Raw genomic sequence first — 19,835 nt, 5'->3', positions numbered from 1 at the left:
TCAGAATATTTGGTTTGTTTATTTTTTAATCACTTTGGTATTATCCACAAGGAAGTGGTACTTTTCAAAACTCTCAGTATAAATATGTAATGAGAACATTAGACTCAATCAGTAAAATGCAATAGGGAATGATATTCCTTTAGTTTAACAATTACAACAATCTGTTAATTCAAAAGCAATGTAATACCAGTGCAAGATATACATTTTAAATCTATGGTGCCCAGTAAGAGAAGTTCGATCCACTTAGTTTTGTTGTGGCCATGACATATTAACTTGTGGGAATGTGATGTGAAGTCATGGCCTTAATTATGTAATGCCAGGTGTGCCTAAATTATAAATAAATAAATAAATAGATAAATAAATATACAAAGAAATGTAAAAAATATATATATATTTTTTCATACTTTTATTTCTTTATGTATAATTGTTTTTTTTTCCACATTTATTTTTCATTTATTTATTTGTACATGTATTCTACATGTATGTCTAAATTTATTTATTTTCACATTTATTTATATCAACAATTCAATTTCTTTGTCCATATGGTGATGAGGGGTGATGTCTTTTACCTCAGATATAATAATTGAGCTCAGAGTGGCATTGACAAAGCTTTGAGGCCACAGTGACACCTTGTGGTGTGACTAAACGAAATGCAAGAGGTGTGCGGTAGTGATGCGCGGGTCGTCTCATAACCCACGGATAACCCACGGGTCGGGTTGGGGCGGGTTAAGAAATTGTCACTTTATTTGCGGGGCGGGTTGGGGCGGGTCATTAAAAAAAATCATGTATGTTGCGAGCAATTCCCTATAGCATATATTAAATATTTGGGAATATCTATTTACATTTTTTTTTACATTTTATTTTTTATAAGGTTACAATACGAAGGCCCTAACATAACTTGCGTGATGTCCCCAAACCTTTGGCGTCACGAAAGCGATGCGCCAAGCAGCTCCCGCCGCCAGCCACGACAACAAAAACGGAGAAATAAAACAAAATAAAATGCTACATTGAGGACCAGTTCTTCTGGGACGGAGAGGACATTCTAAGCTTCCTGTAGTCGCAGTCAATCGCCTTTCCTGTGCTTGCCAATGTGTCAAAAATGATTCTCTGTATCCCGGCCGCGAGCGCACATTCAGCTCTGCTGGCCAAGTGCTGGAGTCTAGGCGAAATAAACCCCGGTACAGTGGATGCCATTCTTTTTTTGCACAGTGAACATAAAAACGGTAAATGATCATTTCCGTGTGTTAAATAAAACAAAAGTTCAGTGGTTGTGTAGCGTAGGCTGTAAACGGTTGTCCTACAAATCTGAAAGGGATATATAAAATGCTTAATGTGAAAGAGCTTAATGTGGCTTAATTTACTAAGGCAGTGTTATTAACAAACCAAACTTACTAAATACCATACAAATAAAGCATACTATACAGAATAATTGTTTTGTGCAGAATTTGATCTTTGATCTCTGACTTAGGCTACATTAAACGACATTAAGCTTTTTCTTTATAGCGGTTTTATATGGGAGGAAAACACAACGTGAAATTAAACGAACTGTGTTCATATTCTGGGCTCAACTGCTTTTCTGTAGTATACTTTATTAGTATGATGTTTAGTAGTATGAAGTTTGGTCTGTTTATATCACTTGTTTATCAATGTTTATCATTAGGCCTATCTTGTTATTACTGATTTGTGGTTCATATTCATAATCGTATGTTGTTGCCAGTTTACAGGGCGATGTTTCCAAGCACTTTCAGACTGAAATAAAGGCTGTTTTAATTTATATTACAATGCCTAGTATGTCTATTAAATGGGCGCGGGTGCAGGTGCGGGGCGGGGCGGGTTGTAAAAATAGATACAGTGGTGCGGGGCGGGCTGGGGCGGGCCAAATAATGTCATAAAAGCGGGACCCGCGAGTTGGAAAAAAAGCCGACCCGCGCATCACTAGTGTGCAAGTTACACAGTGAATGAATGACTTAGAGATAAAATCACAGTGTAAGACATATAACCACCCTAACTGACTCGCCCCGCTCCCACAGTAATTAACAGAACGCCTGACCTGTCATTCAACAGCAACACTAATTTAATTCGGACTCAACCTGACACGTTTGACAAACACCGTGACCCAAACTGCACCAACATTAAATCTACTACATCAGGTAGCCTAGAGAAAAATCATTTATATTCTCATGTAATACAAGATATCAAACTAACATTAGGCATTCAGTTGATGCATTTAAGAAAAATTAATAGACACACAGCCCAACATGTTAACAGAAAAAAAGACATCCTGTAAACAATACTACATCATGTGATCTGCCCATACAGGCTATTTTGAACAAATAATAAATCGCACCATAAGCTATAAATTACACCCACTTAGAAAAAAAAAGAAAAAAGCACTTTTCATTGGAGAAAATATGGAGTCATGTGACATGTGCACATGTGCTTAAACAGGACACAAAATGGACCCCTGTTGGTCATGTTTTGGTCTTTTTTGCACTTTTATTGATTAGTATTTGAGTTATTCTGTCCTGAGATACATTTGATCAATCAATTGGTGCCTTATTTTATTAAAAACAAACTAAAATAGAGCATGTTGCCTGGAGACAACACCGTATGTTAATAAAATAACACCTTTATAACATTTTGTAAAATGGTTAGTTCCTGTCCTTAATTCTGATTGGTCAGTAGCTGTGTTTTATTCACAATAATTCACAATACTCCCTTAGCATTGTCTAGGTTACTATTGTAGGATAGGAGGGAACGGAGATGTTATGTCGATACTGATGTAATGGGGTCTCGCTTGGGAGCCCAATCACCTTCAAGTGGTACAAAACAAACCAATGGGAATTGGCCAGGACTGGCATACTCACTTCTATTCATATTTTGCTGAGGAGCCAAGAAAATGGCCCCGGCCATTCAGAGGTGACTCAAGGCTATGGCAAGGGGACGTAACGTCTCTGTTCCCTCCTTCAGGGAAAGGGGGTTACAATAGTAACCTAGACGTTCCCATTCAATGAGTCACGTTCAATGTTACGTCGATACTGACGTTATGGAGTCCCAATGGAAAACACCATAGCAACTGAACCACATTACGAATGTTGGGGAAGCAGATGCTGGCAAGCCCAATGCAAGTGCTACCGGAGATGATGTAACCTTCCAGCGTCCGGAGTAGGCCCGAGGAAGTCTTCCATACCAGAGGGATGGATTGAACAGGTCATTACTCAGGGGATGGTCAAAGCTGCTGTTCCTTATTCCAGGGGAAGAGTACTTTGGGACTCAACTCCCACGTTTGCTCTGACTGCCACAAGATGCAGGAGGAGCTCCACAGGGTTCACCATCTGGGGAACTGAACTGAGGAGCAGGAAAAGTGCTCACATTCCCTCGTCTGAGGGAAATGGCACAAGCAAGCAAAGACCCGTGGCACACGGGAGGACACCGGTCCACTCAGAGATTATAAAATCTCGCAAATGTGTTTGGTGTCACCCAGCCTGCAGCTCTGCAGATGTTTGCCACAGAGGTGCCGTGCGCCAACGCCCAGGAGGAAGCAACACCCTGAGTGGAGTGAGCTCTCAACCCGAGAGGGCACGGCTCGCCTTGGGACTGGTATGCCAAGGTGATGGTATCCACTATCCAGTGGGCCAACTTCTGTTTGGATACAGCCTTTCCCTTTTGCTGACCTCCAAAGCAAACAAAGAGCTGCTTAGAGCTTCTGAAGCTCTGCGTGCAGTCCACATAAACACGCAGGGTGCAAACGGGACACAGCAATGCTAGGGCTGGGTCTGCCTCCTCCAGGGGCAGCGCTTGCAAGTTCACCACCTGGTCCTGGAAGGGAGTGGTGGGAACTTTGGGCACATATCCAAGCCGGGGTCTCAGAATAATGTGAGAAGAAGCCGGCCCGAATTCTAGGCATGATTCGCTGACTGAAAATGCTTGCAGGTCCCCGACCCTCTAGAAAGAAGTGAGCGCAGTCAGGAGCACTGTCTTTAACGACAGATGTTTCAGCTCGACTGCCTCAAGGGGCTCGAAGGGAGCTCTCTGTAGGCCCGCCAGGGCAACAGAGAGGTCCCAAGAGGGAACGAGGCGAGGCCTCGTTCCCTCGTTCCTAACCTTCTGGCACCTCTGAGGAACCTGATGGTCAGGGCGTGCTTCCCCATTGACCTGGCACTGAACACATTGTGATGTGCTGCAATGGTGGAGGTGGAGGGGGACAGCCTCCGCTCAAAGCCATCTTGAAGAAAGGAAAGCACAGAACTGACCAGGCATTTTCAGGGGTCTTCCCGGCGGGAAGAACACCACTCAACGAACAGACTCCACTTCATGGCATAATCGCATCTCGTAGAGGAGGCTCTAGCCAAAGTGGTAGTGTCAACTACCACTAGCGGAAGGCCACTTAAATCCACACGTGGAGGTTTCAGAGGTAGGGATGTGGGTCCCATATGGTTCCCCATCCCTGAGAAAGCAGGTCAGTCCTCAGGGAAATCCGCCAGGGAGGGGCTGTCGCGAGGAGCATCACCTCTGGGAACCAGGTCCGGTTGGGCCAGTACAGCACAACTAGCAAGACCTGCTCCTCGTCCTCCCTGACCTTCCACAGTGTCTGTGCGACAAGGTTCACTGGGGGAAACGCATATTTGCGTAGGCCCCAGGGCCAGCTGTGTGCCAGTGCATCCGTGCCGAGGGTCCACTCGGTCAGGGAGTAAAACAACTGGCACTGAGCGGATTCGTGGGAGGCAAAGAGGTCTACCTGTGCATCCCTGAATTGGCTCCAAATCAGCTGGACCACCTGGGGGTGGAGTCTCCATTCCCCCGGGAATGTGAGCTGTCGTGAGAGCGTGTTGGCTGCATGATTGAGCTCACCCGGGATATAAATGGCGCGCAGTGACCTGAGTCGGCACTGACTCCAGAGGAGGAGATGGTGGCCGAGTTGCGACATGCGACGGGAGCGTAGACCACCCTGGTGGTTGATGTACGTTACGGTCGATGTGATGTCCATCCGGATGAGTATATGCTTGTCATGCACCAATGGTCGAATCCAGCGCAGGGCAAGGAGTACTGCTAGCAACTCGAGGCAGTTGATATGCCACTGTCATTGGGGTCCTGTCCAGGAGCCTGACACAGCATGCCCACTGCATATGGCACCCCAGCCGGTGGTGGAGGCATCTGTTGTGACAACAACATGCCTAGACACTTGTACTAGGGGCACTCCGGCCCATATAAAAACAAGGTCAGACCACGGGCTGAATGTACAGCGACAACACGTTGTGATGATCACATGGAGTGTGCCGTAGTGCCATGCCCACCTCGGGACCATGGCTGCAGATGCCATATACCCCAGGAGCCTCTGAAATTGCTTCACTGGGACTGCTGTTTTCTGCAAGAACGTATTCAGGCAGTTCAGCACTGACTGTGCGCACTCGTTGGTGAGATGCGCCGTCATATTGATCGAGTCCAGCTCCACACCAAGAAAAGAGATGCTCTGCACAGGGGAGAGTTTGCTTTTTTCCCAGTTGACCTGAAGCCACAACTGGCTGAGTTGCCTGAGCACCAAGTCCAAGTTTGCACAACTGATCTCACGACTGGGCCAGTATGAGCCAGTCATCAAGTCATCAGTCATCATGCAAACTTCCCTGAGCGGGGCAAGGGCACCATCTATGATTTTGACGCGAGATGACAAGTACAGCCAGCGGCCGAACGTTGGCAACATCACATCGGGTGTTTTATGGCCTCCGTCTGCTTCTGCACTGCCGAGAACTGCTGGGCAAAGTCCTCGACAGTGTTGCCGAAGAGGCCGGCCTGGGAAATGGGGAGTCGAGAAAGCAAACTTTGATGCCGTCCTTCATTTCAGCCAGGTCCAACCAGAGATGTTGTTCATAGACCACCAGGGTGGACATCGTCTGAACCAGGGCACGCACCGTGACTTTCGTCGCCCGGAGAGTGAGGTCAGTTGCTGTGCACAGTTCTTGCAGTAGCCCTGGGTCAGAACTACACTCGTGCAGCTCTTTCAGAGTTTTTGCCTGATGGACCTGCAAGATGCCCATGGCATGCAGGGTGGAGGCCGCCTGTCCAGCGGCAGAGTAAGCCTTAGCAGCCAAAGCTGCCATTGTCTTACTTGCCTTGGACGGGAGGCGCGGATGATTCCACCAGGAATCGCACGCTCCACCTGTGGAATGTCCACATAACCCTTGGCAGCCTCACCATCAAGGGTAGTGAGAGTGGAGGAGGCAGAAGAATGGTTTCTGGCAGTAAAAGTTGCCGTCCAGGTCTTCTGAAACTCCTCTTACACCTCTGGGAAGAATGGCACTGGGGCGGCACGTGGCTGAGAACCACGGCCCACACCTAGAAACCAATCATCCAACCGCGAGTGCTCGGAACAGGGTGGAGGGTTCCACTAGAGCCCATTGCCGGTGGTGGCCCGGGCAAGCATGGCTGTCAACTCTGAATCCGATTCAGCCTGAACGACCACCCCAAAGGGCGGAAATTCGGCTTCCTCATCCTCAGTCCAAAAGCCCACTCTCAGATGCAGCGATCAACATCTAATCCTCATCCGGAGCACCGAAAGTGACGTGGGGAACCTCCGTAGAGGGTCCCGCGGCAACTCAACGACACATGGTGTGTTAGAGGAGTGGGAGGTTTGTGGGGGCGGAAACGTAAAGGGGCGGAAAGGGGGAGTTTATTAGTAGGGATGGGTACCGAAACCCGGTATTAAATTGACCCCGGGGCTAAATTTTGAAAGACCGGTGTATCAGTAAGCTTTGATGTTAACGGTTCTGCTATCGGTACTGGAGAAATTATGAAGAAAATACACATACATTTATTATTGCTATATAGACATTATCTTGCACATTCTATCTCACCAGAGTCGCCGGCTGTGTCTGTATACAATAATATTAGGACATTTGTCTATGATGCATTTTTGCTTTTGCAATCCAGTAGAGATCGCGCTAACGCAGAGGAGCTACAGCGCCCGCAGCCGCTCACATGAAAGCCCTGTTTAATGGTAACGATGGAGGAGAGAACTAAACAACTAAACGTCTGCTTACACTTTAGGCCTGTGCTTTGATATTAAGCTTGCCATGGCAACCGGGAAAACATTCAAGCTGCTGGAGAGGACAGCGTCGACATTTCTCTGTGTTTCTCATCAGTTTTATAGCAATAAGGTTCAACAGCTGCATCAGATTGGTTAAGTAACATTAACTACAGTCTACTTTAAGTGCTTTTGTTAATATTTTTACCTCTGTGATTATATGGTATCTTTCTTTGATCGTCTGAAATATATGTTAGCAAAATGTTATGCTAGTATAGCATATTTTTTTAATAATACTTCGTGTAAATGTCTTGAATGCTTTTATTTTATTTTTCGCTGTAGGCTCTATGTTTTTATTTATAGTTTGGGTGTATTTTATTATTTTTATTTGGGATTTTTGTTCATGTTCTGTGTGTTTTTCAAAATAGTCTGCATTCATCATTCACAGCTGTTGTAATAGCATTTAAATTAGTTTGGGCAAATGAGGACATAAATTAGGTTAAACTACTGCATGTCCGCCCATACAAAAATAAATAAATCACAAACTCAGTGCCTTGGTCAGTAAGTATTCTCTTTGGTGCCCCAAACGGTAGAAAAAATGAATGATGCAACGCGAGACAACTGCTACAGATTTATTGGGAATTGCATAGGCCTCGGACCATTTTGTGTAATAGTCAACAAGGACACAAATATAATAATTTCCGTGGTTGGTCCTTGGTGACTTTCCCCACTAAATTCAAGCCCAGTAGTTCCAGAGGCTTGTCCACCTTAAGATTAAAATACCACAACAAATACATTTAAATTCCAGACTGTCCTCCAAAAAACCCAGACCCTATAGGTTGATTTTTAAGCACCTTATTACGACCTATATTTACGTTTTAAAGTCATGTGCCGTGCCCTCTAGTTGGCGTAAAAATAATGAGTGTCGTGTTACATCTGTCGTCATGAAATTATGTATGACTGTCATTACCAATAAAAATGTGTGTTCATTTAAATGCAATGTGTGGACTTTTTACACCATTTGTCCTATTTCCATTTAGCAAAACTCATTTTTTATTAACCACAACACCTACCCCATCCCTAAACCTACCCTTAGTTATTTATAGTGCATATACACTTTATGAGCACATACTGTATGAGCAAATATCCCTAGGATATTTTTGGATCCATTGTTGGAATGTGGCAGCAAGAATAGAAATTCAGGTGACAACATTATGTCATTATCTCCCCAATTTATAACACCATTTATTAACTTAATTGACTGATTGATTACATTAGTGCTTTCTGAAATTATATGATCATTATGATAAGAATGTTATATTTCACCCTTGCATCTTGCATGTGAAAAATATTAAAGAAGGTAATAATAGCAATATATGGTTTTATTCATATTTATTTATTTAATTATTTTTCATATAGGGAACATAACAGGTGTCACCCGAATATGTTTCCCTTGTGACAATAATTTGAGGAATTATTTTTTGCTTGTGTATTTTGGTGACATTGAACATACTGTTTTGTATACTGTATACAAAGCTGTATATCATAAACATTTTATATCTTTATTTTGCAGTAATAATAATAATGATAATAATAAAAAGATAATAATAATATGAGGCATTGAGTTTGGAAGTCAACACGGACAGATTAGGCTAATTTGTATACATAAAATTCAACGAAATAAATTCAAACATAATACATAAACTATGAACAAGTGAATAAGATTAATTCAATTCACAGAAATATAACTGCAGTATGAGAATCATTTTATTATGTTGCAATGTAGCAAGACATTTAAATGTAGTGCCAACACTTTTGGCCTTTATCGGCCTTTTAGAAACTTTTGGTTTCCCTACACCCAGCTGTGTTTCGGTGCATCTGCATGATCACATGCACTGTCAGCAGACACGCTCGAGGGAACTAGAATTCCGGAAGGCAACAGAATCAACTGCTTCACCTGAACCATCCATGCTTGTTTTCTAACGTGGAATAACACAAAATAGGTATAATTTTAAAGCTTAGAAACGTCTCGGTTATGTATGTAACCCTCATTCCCTGAAGGAGGGAACGGAGACGTACGTCAGTAGTGACCAACGAATTGGGATATCGCCAGATATCGTGTCTGTGAAGTTTCAGCTCAAAATACCCCATAGATTTTTTTAAATAAATTTTTTAACTGCCTATTTTGTGGCATCATTATAAATGCGCTGATTCAGGCTGCTGCCCCTTTAAATCCTTGCGCTCCCTGCCCCCGAGCTCTCAAATGGATCTTTACAAAATGTTGATCATGCATGCTGCATGCATGCATCGGTATCATGTGAGTTTAGTATTTATTTGGATGTTTACATTTGATTCTGAGTGAGTTTGATAGTGCTCCGTGGCTAAAGCTAACATTACACACTGTTGGAGAGATTTATAAAGAATGAAAATGCAAGTGTTTAATAATGAAAGTAACAATGGCTCTTGTCTCCATGAATACAGTAAGAAACAATGGTAACTTTAACCACATTTAACAGTACATTAGCAACATGCTAACGAAACATTTAGAAAGACAACTTACAAATATCACTAAAAATATCATGTTATCATGGATCATGTCAGTTAATGTTGCTCCATCTGCCATTTTTCGCTATTGTCCTTGCTTGCTTGCTTAGTCTGATGATTCTGCTGTGCACATCCAGATGTCCTGCCCTTGTGTAATGCCTTGAACATGGGCTGGCATACGCAAATATTGGGGGCGTACATATTAATGATCCCGACTGTTGCTTTATGTTGAGATTCGCCTGTTCTTCGGAGGTCTTTTAAACAAATGAGATTTACATAAGTAGGAGGAAACAATGGTGTTTGAGACTCACTGTATGTCATTTCCATGTACTGAACTCTTGTTATTCAATTATGCCAAGGTAAATTCAATTTTCAATTCTATGGCACCTTTAATATTATAAAGCGACAAGAATATTTTTGGTGCACCAAAAAAAACCAAAATAACGAATTAATGATGGCCGATTTCAAAACACTGCTTCAGGAAGCTTCGGAGCATTATGAATCAGCGTATCGAAACAGCGGTTTGGAGCGCAAAAGTCACGTGATTTCAGCAGTTTGGCGGTTTGACACGCGATCCGAATCATGATTCGACACACTGATTCATTATGCTCCGAAGCTTCATGAAGCAGTGTTTTGAAATCGGCCATCAATAAATAAGTTGTTATTTATTTATTTTTTTGGCGCACCAAAAATATTCTTGTCGCTTTATAATATTAATATTGAACCACTGTACTCACATAAACTGATTTGATTTCCTCTTGAGAGAGGAAATGTCACTGCTAGCTATGCAGGCCTCGAGCCATCAGATTTTTGTGTTCCGATCAGTGAAGGTCTTACGGGTATAAAACGGCACGAGGGTGAGTAATTAACGACAGAATTTTCATTTTTGGGTGAACTAACCCTTTTATTCGAGCGTATTTGGGTTTATAACAGGTCTGATTCTCACCTTATTGATGAACAGAAATTGTAGTGCGAGTAAAGCTTTAAATTCCTCAATTAACGTCAGCTGCTGTAATAATCCTCTGATACGTGCAAGTGCATCGATGCACCGCATAAATGATAAATATATTAGGCAGTATCTGTGCATTTCTTCCTGTTTTCTTTCGTTCAAAAAGTTGCATCGCATATGACGTAAGAGTGCATCGGCCGGGTTTTAAGAGCATATGTGTGCAGGCCAGCGGGGGGAGAGGGGAGGGGGCCTAGGTGAAAAAAAGTACATTTCGATAATATACTTAAAGTGCTCTATTTTCATGCACTAATTTTGTACTTAATATACTAAAAATTCATCTTTAGTACTTCTTAAGATCATCTTAAGAACATTTAAGTGTACTCAACTGTGCTATTTTGAGACAGCATGAAATATGAACTAAAATGTGCTTTTAATATACTATCTCTGTGTTTAAAAAATATATTTAATTACCACTTGTAGTAGACTATGGGTTCAAATGTACTATAAGTAGTATCTAAATTTTTTTTTTTTAAATACAGAGATAACACTAGTTTCAAAGGTTATTTACTCATTTTAATTGCTGAAATCAGTGTATATTCAGACTATAAATTGTTATTGCGATACTTGCATTATTATTTAATGTTTGCAACACAGAAGAAGCAATAGTGTGTTGTTGAAAACACTTTGTGAAGCTGTTTAAAACATATAGCTTACATGACCACTGCTTTCAGCAGCAATGCAAATGCAGGTTTAAATATTCCAGTATGAACATCATTTCAAAGGTTTAATAGACATAGCCGAATCGTCATTTAGGAATAAGATTGCGTTCTTTTGATTAACCGTGCATACCTAATAGCTTATAGCTAAAGTATTGTTGTATGTCATGTTTTACCAGACCTCAAAAGAAATTCACTATAGGTGGTATATTTGATCTCCACATTTTAAATATTTAGGTAATGATGATTTATAATTTACTAATACATTATTAAAATCAAAAGTTGTATTTGTTAACATTAGTTAATGCACTGTGAAGTAAAAAAACAACAAACAGCTGCATTTTAACTAACGTTAACAAAAATAAATAATTACAGTAATATTGTTAGTTCATGTTAGATAATACATTAATAATGTTAACAAATAAAAACCTTATTTTAAAATGTTACCTCTTTTTTATATAAATTTCAACAAGTAGCCTACACAAAACGTACGACCACAATAACTTTAAGAAACTTTTTTTGTTTATTTGTTTAGATTAAATTGGAGTTTGACCTGTAATTGTCACGGTGCTGTATGCAATAGAGATGAGGCAGATACGGAAATCCACAATGATGGGTATTTTAATGAAACAACACAGAGCCGAAGCATAAACGCACATTACAACATTAAGAACAGACAAGGAGTGATGGGAGTGAGTGCCATATAAAGGGAGTGCTAACAATAGAGTCCAGGTGCAGGTGATCCGTGATGATGGGGAGATGACGAGGGAAGTGAGTGCAGGTGTGGAGAACAGGAGGATCTTGGGAATTGGAGTTCAGGAAGACAAGGGATCCGTGACAGTACCTCCCCCTCCCGGTAGGCGCGTCCTCGCGCCGTAGATGGAACAACCGGGAGGGGGGTGGGAGCCCTGGAGACCTCAAGCCGGAGCAGGGGGATGAGCAGACTGGAGTGGAGGTCTCCAGGGCGGGCTCAAAAGCCATGGCGGGTCAGGAGCCGAAGGTCTCCAGGGTGGGCTCAAAAGCCATGGCGGGTCAGGAGCCGAAGGCGGCCATGGCGGGTCAGGAGCCGAAGCCGAATTGCCGACGAGCCCAGGTGGCGGTGAGGATCCGGCGGGACAGGGCGATGCCGCAGGCTCGGCCGACCGAGGCGCAGGCGGGGCTCCAGAAGGCCGCAGAGGAGCCAGAGCGACAGCCGACCAAAGGGACGCAGGAGGGAGTGAGGAAGCCAACGGAGCGTGAGGGACGAAGGGACGAGGTGAAAACCGAGGAGTGCAGTCCTGATGTGAGGGAAGGCCGACGAACGACTAATGCGGAACCGGGGGGAGGATGGAGCCTGGCGGAACTGGTGGACTGATGGGCCACGGTGGAGATGAGGGAGGTTGGAGCCAAGGGGGAGCATCTGGACCAACGGGCCGAGGTGGAGTCCTGGGTGAGGTGGCTTGAGGAGGAGGTGCAGTGTGGACATTAGTGGGAGGAGGCGGGAGAGGGAGGCAGGGAAGGAACACAGTCTTTGGAGGAGAGGAGAAAAACAGTTCAAAGTTTGTGGTTGGAGTGGCGGCGGCTGGAGCTGAGGGCTCGGCGGCGGCGGCTGGAGCAGAGGGCTCGGCCATTCCCTCAAATACAATTAGAATTCCCGTAGGGACGGGAGCGGGCTCAGCGGAGACTGGAGAGGGCTCAGCGGAGACTGGAGAGTTTTTGGGCTTTCTTTTCCTCCGCCTTCTGGACCCAGCGGAGGAGTGTGGGTCCAGTGTGGAACAGGCAGGAAGTTCGCTGGAGGGGTATGAGGAGGAGGACGGAGCTTGGCAGACTGGCCAGGCTGCCCGTGTTTTTGGAAGGACTGGACGAGAGGAACACTTAACATGACGAGGGAAGTGAGTGCAGGTGTGCAGGTGTGGAGAACAGGAGGATCTTGGGAATTGGAGTTCAGGAAGACAAGGGATCCGTGACAGTAATGTGATGCAGTTAGACTAGGTTACATTTGATTAATATTATTAAATTGTAAAGAAATTAAATATCCATCTTTGTCAAAAGAATTCCAGGTGCAGTTCACTCTCAGCCAATAAGAGTACATGTAGCATTTTCATGGATCAGTCACCTCTTCTGATTGGTTGATAACTTTTGACAGCGTTTAATCCAGAAGTAAATTAATTTCTGCAAGAGCACGGAGAGATTCGCAAACGCGCAGGACACAGTTTGAGTATGCACACGCAAAATCTGTGCGAGAGGAGAGGCAGTTCATAAGAAAGTGTAACCTACTTAAAATGAACCTAAAAGCAGAGTAGGTTTTATCTAATAATTAGGTTATTTTCAGTTATGTCTTTTAACTGCATATCATTATTGCCCAGCAGATGGCAGTAGTGGCACTGCAGAGAGGTGAAACCAATATAGTTCTCAGTAGGGAGAAGGGAAAAAGAACGCGACCGAATGGGAGTGAACAGAGTTCTAAACAAAAAAAACACACTGAGTTAATTTTAAAAACATAAAGTTTTAGAGCTCTAGTTTCTACACAGAAATCATCTTTTGAACGGTGTCACGAGGGAAGAGGCGTTTTACTGCTGGCGAGGATTTGTGGATTGTTTTCTGTTTTCTCCGGTGAGTTTGCAGAGTGTTCACTCTGCTAGCGTGACGCAGTTAAGTATTGCTTTTGCAAAATACTATTTTGTGGTAATACTATGATCTTGATATTTCAATATTTTGATGTGTTTTATTCGAGTAAAAACCAACTGGAGAGTAATTTGAGTCACATGAATCTGAGATGCTATTACGAGCCATGTAATCTAGGTTACGATGTAATAAACTAGTCTGAGTTAACGTGTAATGACAGAGAGAAATATGTAACCTTTTCAAATTGTAAACAGCTGTACAATTATGAATATGTTTTTTAGTAATGTTGTTTCCAGATCTGGAAGAAATTGGAAATGATTTTGATAGAGTAATTGAATGTTGCCCTGTTATGCAGGTTGGTTTTTTGTATGCATGATTTGATATGATTCGCCATTGGATTCACCGCCATCGGACAGACGGCGGTGAATCCCATAGGTGCAGCGAAGGAGTATAGTGTGCAAGAAGTCTCTATCAGCAGGAACTTCCATTTCCATTCGACGTGTTTTCATTTCATCTCACAGATAAGCGCTTGAGATCTCATTACACTTGAAAAAAAACACACTACCCGGGTAGAACATTTTATTTAATATTTTTGGGGTTTATTATTTTCATCAGAGCTCTGATTCTACTTTTAAAAGGACATCTGATTCTACTTTTAAAAGGACATTTGGTTCTATACTAAAAGGACATTTGGTTCTATACTAAAAGGACATTTGCTTCTATACTAAAAGGACATTGATTTCTGAGTTGCAAGGGATACTGTGGTTTCAACTAAATACATTGTAACGGAAGAAAAAAAGTAATTTTTGGATTTTGGTTTATTGTTAAATAAATGCCGGCTATATACATATACGTGTTTTAAAGTGAAGTGATTTAGCGCTTCGGATATTTTATTTTTGTGTGTGTTATTACTCCTTCTTGGGAAAGTTCCTAGGCACTTGCACTTAATTATAGTTCGTTGTAGTGTGAAGTGCGCAGAAGCTTACAAAAGCACTGTATGTTTGAGAGCGCGCATCCAGTTTTGTGTGAGAGCAAAGGAAATTTGCGCTCACGCATTACATTGATGTGCTCTCGCGTCACAATAATGTGCTCTCGACATTTGACAGTATAATAACGCCATAAATGTCTGTCTACTTCTGTTGAAACTCCATTTATTTTAAAGTAAATAAATGAGACTTAACTTGCTTTTGGAAATAATTTGATTGATCGATTGAAGAGCTCTGGAAAGTGTTGCTGCTCAGAAATGAACACAGACAGAGGATCCAAGTGCAAGTTTAACAATATTTACTGACAGAATTCGCTGTACAATAACCTCACGCCAAATGGACAGTCGAGGCAGAGACTGTGACATGCAGAGATGGTGGCGTGCAGAGTGGTGACGAGCAGGGTGGCACAGGGCTGCAGCGGGTATCAGAGACCAAGGATAATCCAACCCAGAAAACCTCTCAGGTTACGTATGTAACCATGGTTCCCTGATAACAGGGAATGAGACTCTGCGCTGACTGCGCTATGGGGAACGTCCTCCGTAACCCGTGCTCGAAATGCCAAAAATCACCACACTCCAATCCTATTGGCCGGCGACAGCCTATCACGTCAAACGGCGAACCGTGACATATAAAGGGAGCGCCTGGGGAAACAGCCGACATCTTCTTGTCTTTGAGCGACTGTAGCAGGCATCCCGCAGCATGGCATGAAAGCGCAGAGTCTCGTTCCCTGTTCTCAGGGAACCATGGTTACATACGTAACCTGAGACGTTCCCTTTCGAAAGGGAACTTCTACTCTGCGCTGACTGCGCTATGGGGAACGATATACCCACGCCGCCATGCTAGAGGAGAATGCCAGTCCAAATGTCTGGACACACATCCGGCAGTTCCAGGGAAAAACCGGGGGCAGAACTCCAAGGCTGTCAGTGACAGCATTCCCTACAGCCAACAACCCAAGCTGAGCCTAAAAGAGGCCTTCCGAAAAAAGCCTACCAAGGCTGCTCGAGCATCTGGAACCAACAGCCCGAGAGGGGGTGGTCCCTTTAAGGGAATGTGGCCAAGGAACCAAAGGAACCTCGGCCAGTCACTCGGGGGGAAAAATCCATCCCGCTGCCACCAAGGAGGCCTAGCCAGATCCAGCGAAGCTAAATCTGGCCTAGCCAACCTTGTCTTATATACAGAATCTCCAAGCGCAAACTCCAGAGAGGAGAGCAGGAAAGAGCGACTGCGAAAAGGCAGTAAGCAACTCAAACCCACACGCAGAGATGGGCATCCTGGAGAGCGGAACTCAGCTAAACGCTATGGACCCTCGTATGAGGGGAGTACAACCACTCAACCAAGGATCTACTCAGCCGTTAACAAGGTGCTGAGGAGGCTGTGCGCTAAAGACCCCTGACCAAGGGGAGCACAAACCAGCCTGGGGGGCCAGTCTAACGGGAGACTTCATAGAAGTCTACAACCATACCAGCTTAGGGAGATAAGCAAAACAAAGCTCAACCTAACAGACAGACCGTAAAGCGGGCACATAGTCATGGAGGCCGGGAAAGGGCCTACAACATAACCAGAGTTCACCAGAGAACTAGAACTGAATGCAGACGGCGGTAGCCCAGGATGGCCTGTAGGGCCACACCCTATTGCATATCAAGGAGGAGCAAACGCCAGAACATAACAGCTGCAAGTGCCCACGAGACAGCCCGTCCAACACAAACCAACGAGCAGTGCACTCGGTGAAGTACCTTTCTACTCTTTAAGCAAGAGGAGTACAACATACGCCATCATGCGCTAAGGAAAGGCCATGTGGGCCTATAATCCCAGCAGGCACGTGGCATCAGCTCGTGGCAGTGTTATTTGCTGTCAAAGGTCAGCATGCTCCACAGGAGGCCTTTACGGCCTACCCGTCACACGCGACATCAGGCAGCGGCCACTAAAGTTCTAGGAGCAAAAATAGAACCTGTTAAATAGACAGAGAAAATATTTTAGCTCGACTAGAGCTAAAGGGAATAAACACACAAAATACTCAGTAACAACATCTTTTACTCTCAGCGAGAGGAGTACCAAGCTAAACTCCGACATGCTAACAAAGGAAGACCTGAGATGGCCTGTAACCTTAACCCTCTGGAGTCTGAGGCTGATTTGGGGCCTGGAGAAGTTTTGACATGCCCTGACATTTGTGCTTTTTTCAGTTGTTCATAAACATATTTATGGAAAAAGTGTCATTACACTGTATTCAGCACAAACTAGGCTACAATAATATGTGAGGAACATGTATGTACATGTTTGTGTTTTTGAAGGAATAACATTTATGCGTGGTTATTGAAAAAACAAAAAACTTAAGTCACTGAAATAAGGCCAAAAAAAGTATAATAAATCTGTGTTTACAAGACTTCTGGGTATTGGAGGTTGTAAACTAGAGTTTTTGCTTCAAAATTATGTAAAAATTATGCTGCCTACTCCTTCATATAAAACAATAGAGAGATTTAGTTTTTGTAAGACACTTTTTGCCAAGAAACACAGTATGCGAGGAGGCGTGAATCACCACTGAATATTGGGCCATTCTCACCTGAGAAGACAAAAGAATTGGATAGTAATGAGCTGAAATGACTTGCATATTGATGAGGCATTTCAGTCAGGTAGGCTGTGAAAAAAACCTTCTGTGATGTCTCAAGCTCATCATGATATATGAAACATACAGAAAAATATTATTACAATATAAAGTAATGGTTTTATATTATACTTTAAAATATAATGTATTTCTGTGATGCAAAGAGTCTGAATATAGGCTTTTAGTTTAAAAGCATGCACATTTGGAGAAATATTGGATTCTCATATGCTTATGTCAATTTTCTATACAGAGGAGTTATATTTATTTAATATTCATTGTCATTACTATGAGCGCTGGTGTTTTCAATTCATCCTTGAAGTTGGAGGGCGCTCTGTGCATTTTTAGTCCACAAATTCATCTAAAAGAAGAAGAGGCTATTCCATGAATTGAGTTTCCAATTCATACTGCAGCCGGAGGGCGCTAAAGAAACAAAAACTCATCTAAAATTCATCTATAGAAGAAAAGAAAACAGGAACTAACTGCATGTCTTCTAGAGCTCCCTAACCATGACTTTTACATCCAGATAAACACTTTTCAAGACAATAAATACACGATTGAGACGATGAATGCATGTATTGCCTCTGAATTTGCGTCTGAATAGCGCTGGCTCCGTGGGCGTGGCCGCATTAGCGGATAATGAGCTGAATCACGGACTTCTGACATGGCTCTCTTTTCATACAGATTACATAAACACAGAAGGTTTGTTTTCGATTTGACTTACATGATTTAAAACCTGACATCTTAACGTTTTTTTAGACATAAGTTTAATTTTTCTGTGATTAGTATTCACTAAGTTACAGTTCATTTTCTGAGAACTATCAGATTGGACTTCGTTCAGAGGGAGAGGAGAAATCACGCATCATGTTAGTTTTCTTTATTTTACAAAAAGCACAACATTGTGTTTTTACTCTGAGTGTATACAAATAAAAGAAGATATTCTATAGTTTCAATTGATATATTACTTATGTCTCTATGACAAAAAATGACAGAGTATTTTAAGTCTGTTTTGCTGCAATGTGAAAAAAAACCTGCAAAACGCGCCGGCGCGTTTTCAGACCTCAGAGTGTTAACAGCGCGCGGCAATAGCTAGTGCGTTTATACAACACCCAAGGGGTATGAGACATACAGAAACCCATACAAGCTGTGCCAACATGCTAGATAAGACATGAAAGGAGGCCTCAACGGGGGCCAATGGCTTCCATAAACATCTGGCAACAACAGTAACGTATGACTTCATCATGGAATGATGCCCGTACACGACCAGCGTAGCTGGGCCAACAGGAAGCTATAAGAGAAGCCTGGAAAGGCCTGCTACTTAAAGAACCATGTGGCACCAGCCCATGGTCATGACAGGGCCCTAGCTACAAGGAAGGGCCAGTATAACTTAAAATGACAATTTTAAGGGAACTAGCTACACAACCTGAGCCTAGGCATACACATTCCAGCAGGCAATGTTAATCATGCTAAACAACGTGAGCGTAACCAGCATCGTAGCCCAACAGCGCTGTATCCAAACAAGCTGCATACAGAGAGGCTAAAAACAAATAGCCAACAATCAAACAGCAACGAACCCCAGATGCTGTGGTGCAAACGACCGGGAGAAGTCGGGTAAACAAAATTCCCAACACTCATCCTGAGTGTGCGATCCAACAGGTGATGCACTCAGTGAAACACAAACCCTAACCGGGGAGTACAACAATAACACCATATTCATATATAGAGGCTGGAAAAGCCTGCTAACATAGAGAACAGGTGTAACCTGTGGCAGCACAAACACGCTCACATAACACGCCTGCATAAACATATGAAGGGGAAATATGGGCAAAAAACGGCCAGCAACTTCCTCAGAATGAGGCCAGAACTAGGAACTATACAACCACAGGGGAATAGTCATGACAGGGGCATGTAAACAAACATACACCTAACCTAGTTCTAGCCTAGCCGCTAGCTAAGGACTGTATGTAGACCACGCTACACTCGGGCTACAAATTCCCAAACACACGGAGAAAGCAGCGCGAGCGACAGCATTAGGTGGCTGAAAAAACGGCCAACACATAACTGACAATAGCGAAAGCTAGTTCTAGCTATACACAGTATCAGCCGAGAAACTACATCAACGCTAAACAACAAAGCGGCCATAAATGGCCTGCCTGTAACAGTCAGCCTAACATACAGTTATTTGCCCAAATAACCCCATAAAACATGAACGGATGACAACTATATGCACGGGAAGCTATACAGGCAAAGCAAGGTCTATATAGAAAAAGAAAAATGGACCTGGCTTACCTCCTGCGTCCTCGTAGAACGCAGATTCCTCCCCAATTCGTCACACGGAGGGGAAAATCCAAAGTTCCAAAGCCCAAAAGCACTTTCACTATCAAGCCAGACGGCGGGCCGTCAGAAATATATTCATCATAGG

The 19,835-nt window shown here is 43.2% G+C and overlaps 1 protein-coding gene across 2 annotated transcripts in view; it reads left to right on the top strand.

Moving 5' to 3' along the window:
- Window positions 1–19,835, top strand: part of LOC125279410 (HLA class II histocompatibility antigen, DP alpha 1 chain-like) — a 36,323-nt gene that overhangs the window by 278 nt on the left and 16,210 nt on the right. The window lies entirely within an intron of this gene.

Source organism: Megalobrama amblycephala, linkage group LG12 (genome assembly GCF_018812025.1).
Source record: "Megalobrama amblycephala isolate DHTTF-2021 linkage group LG12, ASM1881202v1, whole genome shotgun sequence".
Classification (NCBI taxonomy): Eukaryota; Metazoa; Chordata; class Actinopteri; order Cypriniformes; family Xenocyprididae; genus Megalobrama; species Megalobrama amblycephala.
Note: the sequence above shows the minus strand (reverse complement) of the source record. Positions and strands in the feature narration are given on the sequence as shown.